Source organism: Pteropus vampyrus, unplaced genomic scaffold (assembly GCF_000151845.1).
Source record: "Pteropus vampyrus isolate Shadow unplaced genomic scaffold, Pvam_2.0 Scaffold237, whole genome shotgun sequence".
Taxonomy (NCBI): domain Eukaryota; kingdom Metazoa; phylum Chordata; class Mammalia; order Chiroptera; family Pteropodidae; genus Pteropus; species Pteropus vampyrus.
The window spans coordinates 417,403-427,657 of record NW_011889018.1 but is presented as its reverse complement, the minus strand read 5'-3'; the positions used below and the strand labels follow the sequence as shown (position 1 = coordinate 427,657).

Here is a 10,255-nt window from a genome sequence, read left to right as displayed (position 1 = left end):
ATTGGTCAAATTATTTCCAACATCTCCTGCCAGATCATGAGCTGAGGAACATCTGAATCCTAATAACCAGAAAAAGCTTCCCCATGAGGACAGCAGTATTCATTTTAACCAGGTTCACAGGGATCTGTCTGCACTCGTTTGGTAAGTTGATAAGTAGTTGATTTCTCCCGGGAAGAGAATGAATGTCCAGCGCACAGAATCACTTTCTCATCAATTTTCCTGGGAAGAGGATCCTGCCAGCTCTAGGCTCGAGTTAGGCAGCAGAGGACTTCAGAATTCCTGGTGGGATGCTGATGGCTTCAGAAAGGAGCCTGGCGCGTAGTTTCGGGCAGTGCACATACTGCAGGCACTTCTCCATTTAGTCATTATTTGTCACATTCTCATTGCATGTCGGCTAGATGTCACGGCTTCCAGGAGCCCGTGGACTAATAATCAGCAGTGTAGAAAGTGTTGGCGATTGGTAGCCACTCAGTAAATGTTTATTAAGTGAAGGAATGAGTAAGCGAGTGAGTGAATGTCATGAGAGGAAAAGTACTGGGTGCTGAGGAATCGTGAAAGGTGGGCACAGAACCCAGATGAGGGGCAGGAAGAGGGGGCGCTGGGAAGCTGGGGGAAGCATCGCGGCCTGATCCTGACAGGTGGCTGGAAGGTGGGGCTCAGGGCAGACAGGGCGGCCGTGGATGAGGTGGGGCGTTACGGGTTCAGGGAGGACAGTGACCACAGGTGCTGACACGAGGGAACAAGTATGTTGGAGAAACTGCGGGCAGCTTAGTGCGACAGGGACATAGAACCAAGCAAGAGATTACAAAGGCTTAGGTACAGAAGCGAGCGCATGTGCAGTTTTGAAATTCGACGAGCATTCATAACAGTGAAGCGCCAGGCTCAGCACTAAGGCCTCTGCATGTTAACACTTCATAAAGTCCTCACGACAGTGTGAGGTGGACATTCTCATTCGTTATGATCGCCATTTTACAAGTGAAGAAACCGAAATGAGAGAATTTCAGAGGCGTGCGCCAAGTCACGTGGGTCTGATGTGTTATTAGTTGGTGCTGAAAGACATTTCACAAAACCCAACAACTTGGAAAGCCTGTACAGGAAAGAGAAGTTCTATAGTCCCTGTGAGCCACCCCCAGAGACCACTTCCCAAGGGGACTACGGGGCCACTGGCTGCACCAAGGCTGGCTTCGCTGGAACGTCATTGGAGAAAAATCATATAAGTCTTTCCAAACGAGACTTCCACGCCCTAGGTTAAACCTTTCTCTGGAACTTGAGTCTTAAATGCAAGACGTCTAACGTTACATAGGACTTAAATTACTCAATCAGGAGTACCAATGGCTAGTTCAGAGGTAGTACAACTAAAATTCTCCAAGGCTGAAAGAGCAGAGTGGGGAAATAGAATATTTAGACTTAGCAGGACTTCTTAATTCTTAGGGGAAGTCTATGCATTAATAAAAAATTAGACGCCCAGCTTATACAATTTAAAAAACTTATTTCTAAGTTAATATTTAACTGCTAAAAATGAACATATGAGAAAAAATAAACAAATATTTATATAATATTAGAGCAAAGATAGCATAAAAGGTAAAGATTAATAAAATTAATGGAAAGTATATTCTCTAGGTTAAAAAAAAATCGTCACATTTCCAAAGAGGACGTACAGGTGGCCAAGAAGCACACAAAAAGATGCTCGGTGTCACTCACCATCAGCGAATGCAAATCAAACCACAACGAGATGTCACCTCCCTATCGATAATGGCTATTATCAAAAAGCAAGAGAGGACAAGCGTCAGCGAGGATGTGCAGAAAAGGAAAGCCTCGTGCTCTCTCGGTGGGAATGTAAAGTGGTGCGGCCACCGTGGGAAACGGTACGGAGGCGCCTCGAAAACCTCAAAGTAGAGCTACTGTACAATCTAGCAATTCTACTTATGGATATACATCCAAAGGAAATCAAATTGCTGTCTCAGAGAGATATCTGCACCCCAATATTCACACTAGGCAAGATATGGAAACAACCTGCGTCTGTTGACAGGTGAGTAAAGAAAATGAAGTATTATATATATATATATATATATATATATACACACACACACACACACACACACACACACACACACACATATGCCACATTTTATATAATATATACATATATATGTATATATATATATAAATACACACACACGCACAATGTGATATTATTCAGCCTTGAAAAAAGAAGGAATCTTGCCATTTGTGACAACATGGATGAACCTGAAGGACATTATGCTAAGTGAACTAAGCCAGACACAGAGGATAGAGACTGCGTGCTCTCACTTATCTGTGATATGCATACATATGTAAAAACTGAACTCATAGAGGCAGAGGGTAGCAGGGCGGGGACCAGGGGCTGGGGCGGCGGGAGAACAGGCAGTTATTGCTGAGTGAGGTCAGAGCTTCAGTTTTGCAAGATGAGCAGAGTCCTGTGGGTGGACAGTGGTGATGGCTGCACGACAGCATGACTGTGCTTAATGCCACTGAGCTGTGCACTTAAAAATACTTAAGATGGTAAATTTACGTTATGTGTATTTTACCACAATAAGAAAAAATTGGTTAAACTTTAAATGTATGCAAAAAACTGAGAAAGAACATTTGCAACCTATTTGATATTTTTAAAAATTAATAAAAAATAAATGCATTCAAATGCAAAAAATGGGGCTAAAACAAGAATAGAGCATTTGTTACCAAAAAAAAAAAAGAGTAATATAAGGAATTCATGACCTGAAAAAAAGTTTGAACTCAGAATAAAAGAATCTCCAATAAAAATAGGATACTCAGTGAGTCACTTTAATACATTATTAGTAAAACAGTAAATTCATTTTAAATTTTTGAAGAACAATTTTGAATATTTAAAATGTTTACATGAAAATATGGGAGGGTGCAAACTACGCTGTCCATATAGGTTAATTTGCAGGGTTGGGGGCACATGGATAAGGGAGGGGAGAGAAATGTCGCTGAAGGAGAGAGAAATCAAGTAAAAAGGAAAACAGGGCTGAGTTAAAATGTGTGTGTGTAAACGCATGTGTGTACACACCCAGAGACAGACATATGCATATGCGTGTGTGTGTGTGTATGTGTACGTGTGAGGTAATGGGGGAGGAGGACTGGAACAGCCATATAAAAACTGGGAAAGAATAAAGTTTAATTTCCATCTCATTGCAAAGACTTTTTTTTTAAAGCCCATCCATACATTTTTGACTTAGTAATTCCATTTCTGAGGAAATAAACAGAAATGTAAACAAATGTTTATCTGCTAGGATATTTATTTTAGCATTATGTGTCCTAATAAAAAAATCTAAAAATGAAATAAATGTACCACACGATGGCTTACAGATAAATAAAATGTTGCACCTGTAGATGAAAGATGACCATGCAGCCACTGAAAAATCCCGGTTTAAAAAGTATTCACATGCGTAAGGAAGTGCTCCCTACGTGATTGTTTAAAATAGATGCTAAACGTTACATAGTATTATCTCAGTTTTCTAAAAAAATATCTAGACATTTACATAAAAGATAAAGGGGAGGAAGTCTCACAAGATCTCATGAGTAGTTTCAAGAGGCCTGTTCAAAATTGTTTTTAAGTTTCTTCTATGTATATTATTTTTTAAAAATTGACAGAGGCTTTGTGCTCTATTTCTAATTTGCACACTGAAAGGCCATTAGGGACAACCGTGTGCTCGTAAATTCAGAAACTTAGATGAAGTGGAAGCCAGTCAGCTGTGCCAGGTAAATTATGCTCATTATGTCATCATGATACATTCCTTGTAGAAGATGTAAACTTTGCCTTTTGTTACCTCACTGTTCAGGTATTAACTCTATAGTGGCATGGAAAACTTGAGACCTTCTGTGTATACCAGATGGGATAGAGTTAAAAATGAATATAAATTATGAGAAAATCTAGGATTCTGTATTCCAAAAAACAAATTCTCCAGGAAGATAAACGCTCGATTATGTTTTCTCCCACCCTCCCTGGCCTGAGGGGGGCGTGCGGGGAGGTGAGGGCGGAGGCGTGAATCGTTGACATAGTCTGAGTGTCATCGGCCAGGGCTCTGGCTCCTGCCGCTGTCACACGTGCAGTTCCCCCAGCTCTGCCCACCGCCTTAGAAGCCAAGCCTTGTACATGGTGAGGCCCATGCGGTCATTGCTCGGCCTGCATTCCTCAGGCGGGCCCAGCACTGAGGTCTGAGCGGCGTTTGGCTCAGCCTCGTCTTACCGTTTTTCAGGCAACTCATTCGGTCTCTGCCTCCTCTGTGGTTCCCAGCGTGCTCTGTAGAGAAAAAAAAAAAAAGAAAAGGTACGTTTCAGCAGAGGTGTATTACATGGAACATGATGAAGGTTTTGCTTTATTTTAATTAGTTTTTTTCCCCTCTAAATTAGACTTTCTTTGATTTGGCCGGAAAGTGCAGTCTGGAAATTAAAGGATGCTTTAATCTATTCCCCTGAGAGTTAAGTCAGCATTATGCATCTAGAGCTACAAGCGGAGGAAGCCAGGTGCGGCCTGCACGCCGAGGGCATTTTGGCGATCTAGTAACTACTCACAGAGTCCTGCATGAGGGCATCGTTCCGGCATAAATTCTCGGAGCATCAGTAGTTCATGGGCCTGGTTAATAACACCAGTGACACGCGCACTTAAGAAAAACCCAACTCAATACAAGTAGCATGAAATTAGGGCAGAGGTGTTTTCAAGAACATGTCCAAGTGCATGTTACGCAAATTCATAACAGGGGAACACTAATTAAATGCAAGGCTTTGACTGCTAGGACTCCCTCAGATGACAAGCTGTCATGTATTTCCTGGCTGAACATTTGCATAACTGTTCTTAATTTCCCCTAATGAAACTCGGAAATCAAGAATCATATCATGAAACTGAAAAAGCAAAGCCTTCAAAACGATCACCTTGCGATTCAATCCATCTGGTCATCAGTGTCAGGAGCGAGACAATGAGGCGTGTGTGACAACTGGGAAACAGAATAGGGGCCCGTGTGGCCGCCAGAGAGGCAGGTCTCCCACTCGGGTGGTGGGCAGGTCTAGGTCTGGGGTGCTGAAGGGCTCCCAGGGGAGCACAGACAACCGTCTAGGGAAACCTCTGTGGTTGTACGCAAAATACTGTATCTGGGCGAGAAACTTAACTTCCAGGAAACGCTCTGAGGGCTCGTGTGCTTGTGGGAACCTCAGTGGCACTGTGGGGGGGGGGGCGAGTCTGGAGCGGAGGTGAGCGCGGGCGACTGTGCAGGCGGAGGTTCAGCCCAACCCTGGGTGGGACGGGGGTGCAGAGAGCAGTGCAGCCCCTGCCCTCCCTGGCACTAACTGGAAGTGCCTCGGGCACATTCTGGTGACTCTTCTAAGAAGCACAGCCATCGTAGTCCTGTCTGTGACCTGTCCTCGTCTGTCACATTGTGTTGTTTCCAGGCACTCCGGCCATCGTGCAGCTGCCAAGGTTGGTGTGTCTGGGTTACAGGGAGCTGTCTCCTGCTTGGTGAGCCCGAAGTACCAGAGATGTCACCTCCCCAGGCGCCTTCCCGACCCTCAGCTGGGATAATTCTGAGATATAGTTCTCTACCACCTCCCACAGATCCCTCTTGGGGTTCAGCCCCGCAAGCCCACCACGGTGGCCGGCTTCATAATGCCATCACTCATCCCAAGGTCACTTCCCCACCATCCTACTGGTCTTCTCTGCATCTCCCCAAAAACCACTTGGACTTGACCCCTCGTCTTAGGGGCTCGCTTGTGGATGGAGACCAGCCAAGCCCCAGGCAATGGTCACTCTTTCGCAGCCACCACATGTCCTGGCCACCCTCCTGGAGGAGGGAATTAGCTGCAGGAGCTTCTAGGGATCACGGCAGTGGCAGGGTGGCAGCTGAGCTCCCCGAAGAAGCTGCCGAGGTGGGTGTCAGTCACCCTCGGAGGTGGCTTGGTTGTCGGCCAGCGGGGCCCAGCCCCCTCCTGCGCCCTAACTTGCAGGGTGTGTCCTTTCTAGTCTGGGCTTCCTAGGAGCAGTCCTCCGGGTGCTGCCCCGACTCGCATCCACGAACGCCACGTCTGAGGTCCCCGGGCTGTGAGCAGAGCGGTGGTGGCCCAGCCCTCAGAAGACTTTCCAGGAGCCAGCTTCTGATTTGTGGCCTTACTCTTCCACCGAGGCGTCTAGGCTTCTTGTGCAGAGCAAGCCCAGCCCTCCTGCTCCCTCTGCTGTGGCAACCTCACCCCCCGAAGGCAAACGTCGGCCCGTGGAAAGAGAACTGCGACTGGACACAGAACGTCTGGGTTCGTGTTCCAGGTCCAGCCGTGAGACCTTCTGCAGATCAGCCAACCTCTCTCACCTTGGTTTTCTCATTGGTAAAATGGGCAAAATTAACAAAATCGTACCTGTCTCACAGGGTAGTGATGCCCATTAAGAGAGGTGGACGGTTATAAAGGTATCTTTAAAGGCAAATTAATTCTACTGAGATAATATTTTTCACGTATCAGGCTAGCAGAGATAAAAATGTCTGACAATGCACTGAGCTGGTGAAAATGGGGAAAGAGAACCCTCACGCATTGCCACTTTCCTGAAGGGACAGTTGGCAAAACCTTTCAAAATTACAAAGTCACACATCCTTTAACCTGGCAATTCCGCTCACCAGAATGTGCTCTCAGAGATGCTCATTCATGTGAGCATGACTACACACACACACATCCATGGAGGATGTGAATATGAATCACGGCATTGTTTACAATAGAAAAAAACTTGAAACAACCTAAATAGCCATCAAAAGAAGATGGTTTAAGAGTCAGTTCAGTGGCCCAGTGGAATTCCATGGAATTGTTAAGAAGAGCAAACCACTCCACAGACTCTGATACAGCGCCGCCTTGGGAATATAGCGATAAATGAAAAAGCCAGTTGCACAACAGTGTATAGTTTGCAATAATTTGTGTAAGAACAATTTCACATATGTGCAAACAGCACCTCTAGAAGGATACGCAAAACACTGTTGGCATGGAGCCCCTGGTGGGGGAATCACGTAGCTGGGGGGCAGAGAGTTGAGGGGTCTTATGTTCTTCCACGTACCTATATATACCTTTTGAATCTCATGCCTTCTCGCAGTTTTGCCTACCCAAATATTGTTCATAAAAATCTAGAAGGTGTGTGTACAACATGCAGTATTATTAACTCTAGTTATCAATGTAAGTAAAAACTGATAATAGAGTTTGCGAAGCAAAATCCTGCAGCATAAAATCCTAGACTTGTGTAGAAGGCTGCCTGGCACCAGGGAGAACCTGGCCGCCACCCCCTTATGGCACCACAAAGCACTGAGGCCCTGAGACTCTCCTCAGTCTCAGTCCACGGGGACCTGAACACCAAAGCGGCTTGATACCATCACCAGGGTCTTCTATTATAAAATTTTTGAATACAGAAAAGTTGAAATAACTTTACATTGAACACCTATATAGATTCAGCAATTAAAATTTCTCTACTTATATACCTATCCATCTCTCTTTCGCTCTATTCAACCACCAATCCATCTTATGTTTATGCATTTCAAAGTCGAAGCCATCAGACACTCCTTGAAAATCTTCAGCATGCATATCATTAACTAAAATTTCATATTTGCTCATCGATTTTTTCTTTTGAGCTAAATGGATATAAATAAAATGCATGAATATTTTGTGTATCACTTGAACCTCAAACCTCTATCAAGACACAATACTTCACCTTCTATTCAGAAAGCACCCTTGTACCCCAGTAACTCTCCATCTCCGTTCCCTCAAAGTTTTGCTTTTTGTCTGTTATTTCTCATAATAGACCCATACAGGATAGCGCGCTTCTGACATCCATCCACAGCGTGGCGTGTATCACTAGTCCATATCATTTGTGGCTGAGTGTTCCATAGTAGGAGCTGACGACGGGTCTGTTGATTGGCACTGAAGCTATTTCCAGTTTGGGGCTATTGTAAACAAAGTTGCCAGGAACAGTCTTGTGCAAGCCTTTCGTGAACAAATATTTTCACTTCTCTTTGATAAAACCTAGGGGTAGAATTCGGGAAATGTGAAGTTTTATAAGAACCCAATGGGTGTGTACTATGTTACACACCCAGCACAGTATCTGAGAGTTATGTGCGGCATTGCTAGGTTTTTGCTGTTGGTTAATGTTAAACAACAATGTTAAACGAACAGTAGCATCTCACTGATGTTAGCAAATAGAATCAGAACGTAAAAAGGATAACATCACTTAACCTCGCTTCTTGTAACCTTACTAAACTCATGATTGGTTCTAGTCGTTGTTTTATGGTTCTTAGACTCTTCTATGTGAATAGTGATGCCATATGAAAATAGACACTATTTTGCTTGTTCCTTTCTGAACTTCCTGTCTTTTGTTTTTCTTCCATTACCACTTTCCCAGCTGTCTTCTGGAGCGTGCCCCTGCTACCAAGAGAAGGTGATGTTGAGTGTGCCAGTGTGACACCTGCATTCAGCATATGTTTACGGTTTGGTGGGGGTAGACTTTGCAACATTCTAGCTAAAATTAGTTTCAGAATATCTACAAATAATACTGTATGCTCTCTGCGGAGCATTATCTGCTGGAATAATTAAGCATTGGTTGTATTTTTAAATAAGACATTCAAATTTCAAAAGTAGGGTTCATGTTTCCATTTAATCACTGAGGCAATTAGAGAATATCTTTACTTTGATCAACTTATTCTACTTTTAAGTATGCATGTAAAATATAATAAAAGTTACCATTTAGTGAGTATCTTATGTGTACCATTTCTCAACCTAGCAATGGGCTGGTGAAGCAGACATTGCTCCTAATTTAAAAGTGAGGAAACAGATTCAGAAGAATTAACTGACTTCTCTGAGGCTCAACAACTGTATCAATACAGAATACACTGTTTAAAAGGGACCCTGCCAAGGGCTTCAGATTCAACTCAATTTTCAACGACGGCAGGAAATTCAGAAGTGGGCCGTCCAGGGCTCATGCAGCTGCTCGGTGATACCATCAAATATTTGGGCTCCATCTATTTTTAACAGCAAAATTTAAAAATTAGCTTCGAACCTTTGTCATTGTCATTAAAATAGAGGTGCTGCGATGCCAGCATTGAACCCACGTTACAGACAGAAAGAAGAAAGGGAGAAAGGCAAAGGACAAGGACATGTCTTCACGAGGCTTTGTCTTTTCCTAATAAAAACTCTGAATGAACTAGGAAGAGAGAATTTCCTCACCGTGGTAAAGGCCATCTACAAGACCCGCAGCAACAGTGAAGGACTGAATGTTTTCTTCTCAATATCTAAAAAAGACAAGGCCGTTTGTTCTCACCACTTCTATTCGGTGTCGTCGTGGAGGTTCTAGCTAGGCCAGTTAGCTAAGAAAAAGCTAAGAAAAAAGGATTAAAAGCCATCGGATTGGAAAGCAAGAATTAAAACTATCTCTATTTGCAGATGACATGATCTCGTTAATAGAAAGTCCGTCTACGGCCATACCACCCTGAACATGCCCGATCCTGTCTGATCTCGGAAGCTAGGCAGTGTCGGGCCTGGTTAGTACTTGGATGGGAGACCACCTAAGAAGACCAGGTGCTGTAGGCATAAAAAAAAGAAAGAAAAAAAGAAAAGAAAATCCTAAGGAATTTTCTAAAAATCCATTAGAATAAACGAGTTCAGAAAAGTGGCAAAATACAAGACATACATAGAAAAATCAGTTGCATTTCTACATACTTGCAATGAATGACCTGAAAATGAAATTAAGAAAACTTATATTTACAATAACATAAAAAGAATGAAATATGTAATAATAAATTTAATAAGGGGGCATGTAAAACTTAGATGCCAAAGTCTACAAATTGTTGAAAGAAATTACAGAAGATCTATATAAAAGGAAAGACACCTCATGTGCATGAATTAAAATACTCAGTATTGTTAAGATGGCAACACTCCCCAAGTTTACCTACAGATTCAATGCAATTATCAAAAACTGCTTTTTCTGAAGAAACTGACAGGCCTTCGTAAAATTCATATAGAAATTTAAGAGACCCAGAAAAGCCAAAACTATCTTTAAAAAGAAGAACAAATTTGAAGGACTCATAGTTCCTGATTTTAAAACTTACTACAAAGCTACAGTCACAGGGTATGGCCTAAGGACAGACATACGGACCACTGTAATAGAACTGCGGGTCCAGAAATATCCTCTTACATTTATGGTTGATTTGTTTTCAACAAGGATGGCAAGAAAATTCAATAGAGGAAAGAA

General features: G+C 43.1%; 1 non-coding gene across 1 annotated transcript; it reads left to right on the top strand.

The window, feature by feature from the left end:
* Nucleotides 1–9,475: 9,475 nt before the first annotated feature.
* Nucleotides 9,476–9,594, top strand: LOC111728922. Its single transcript, XR_002776004.1, has one exon. It is a non-coding gene; the product is annotated as a 5S ribosomal RNA (ribosomal RNA).
* The last annotated feature ends 661 nt before the right edge of the window (nucleotides 9,595–10,255 follow it).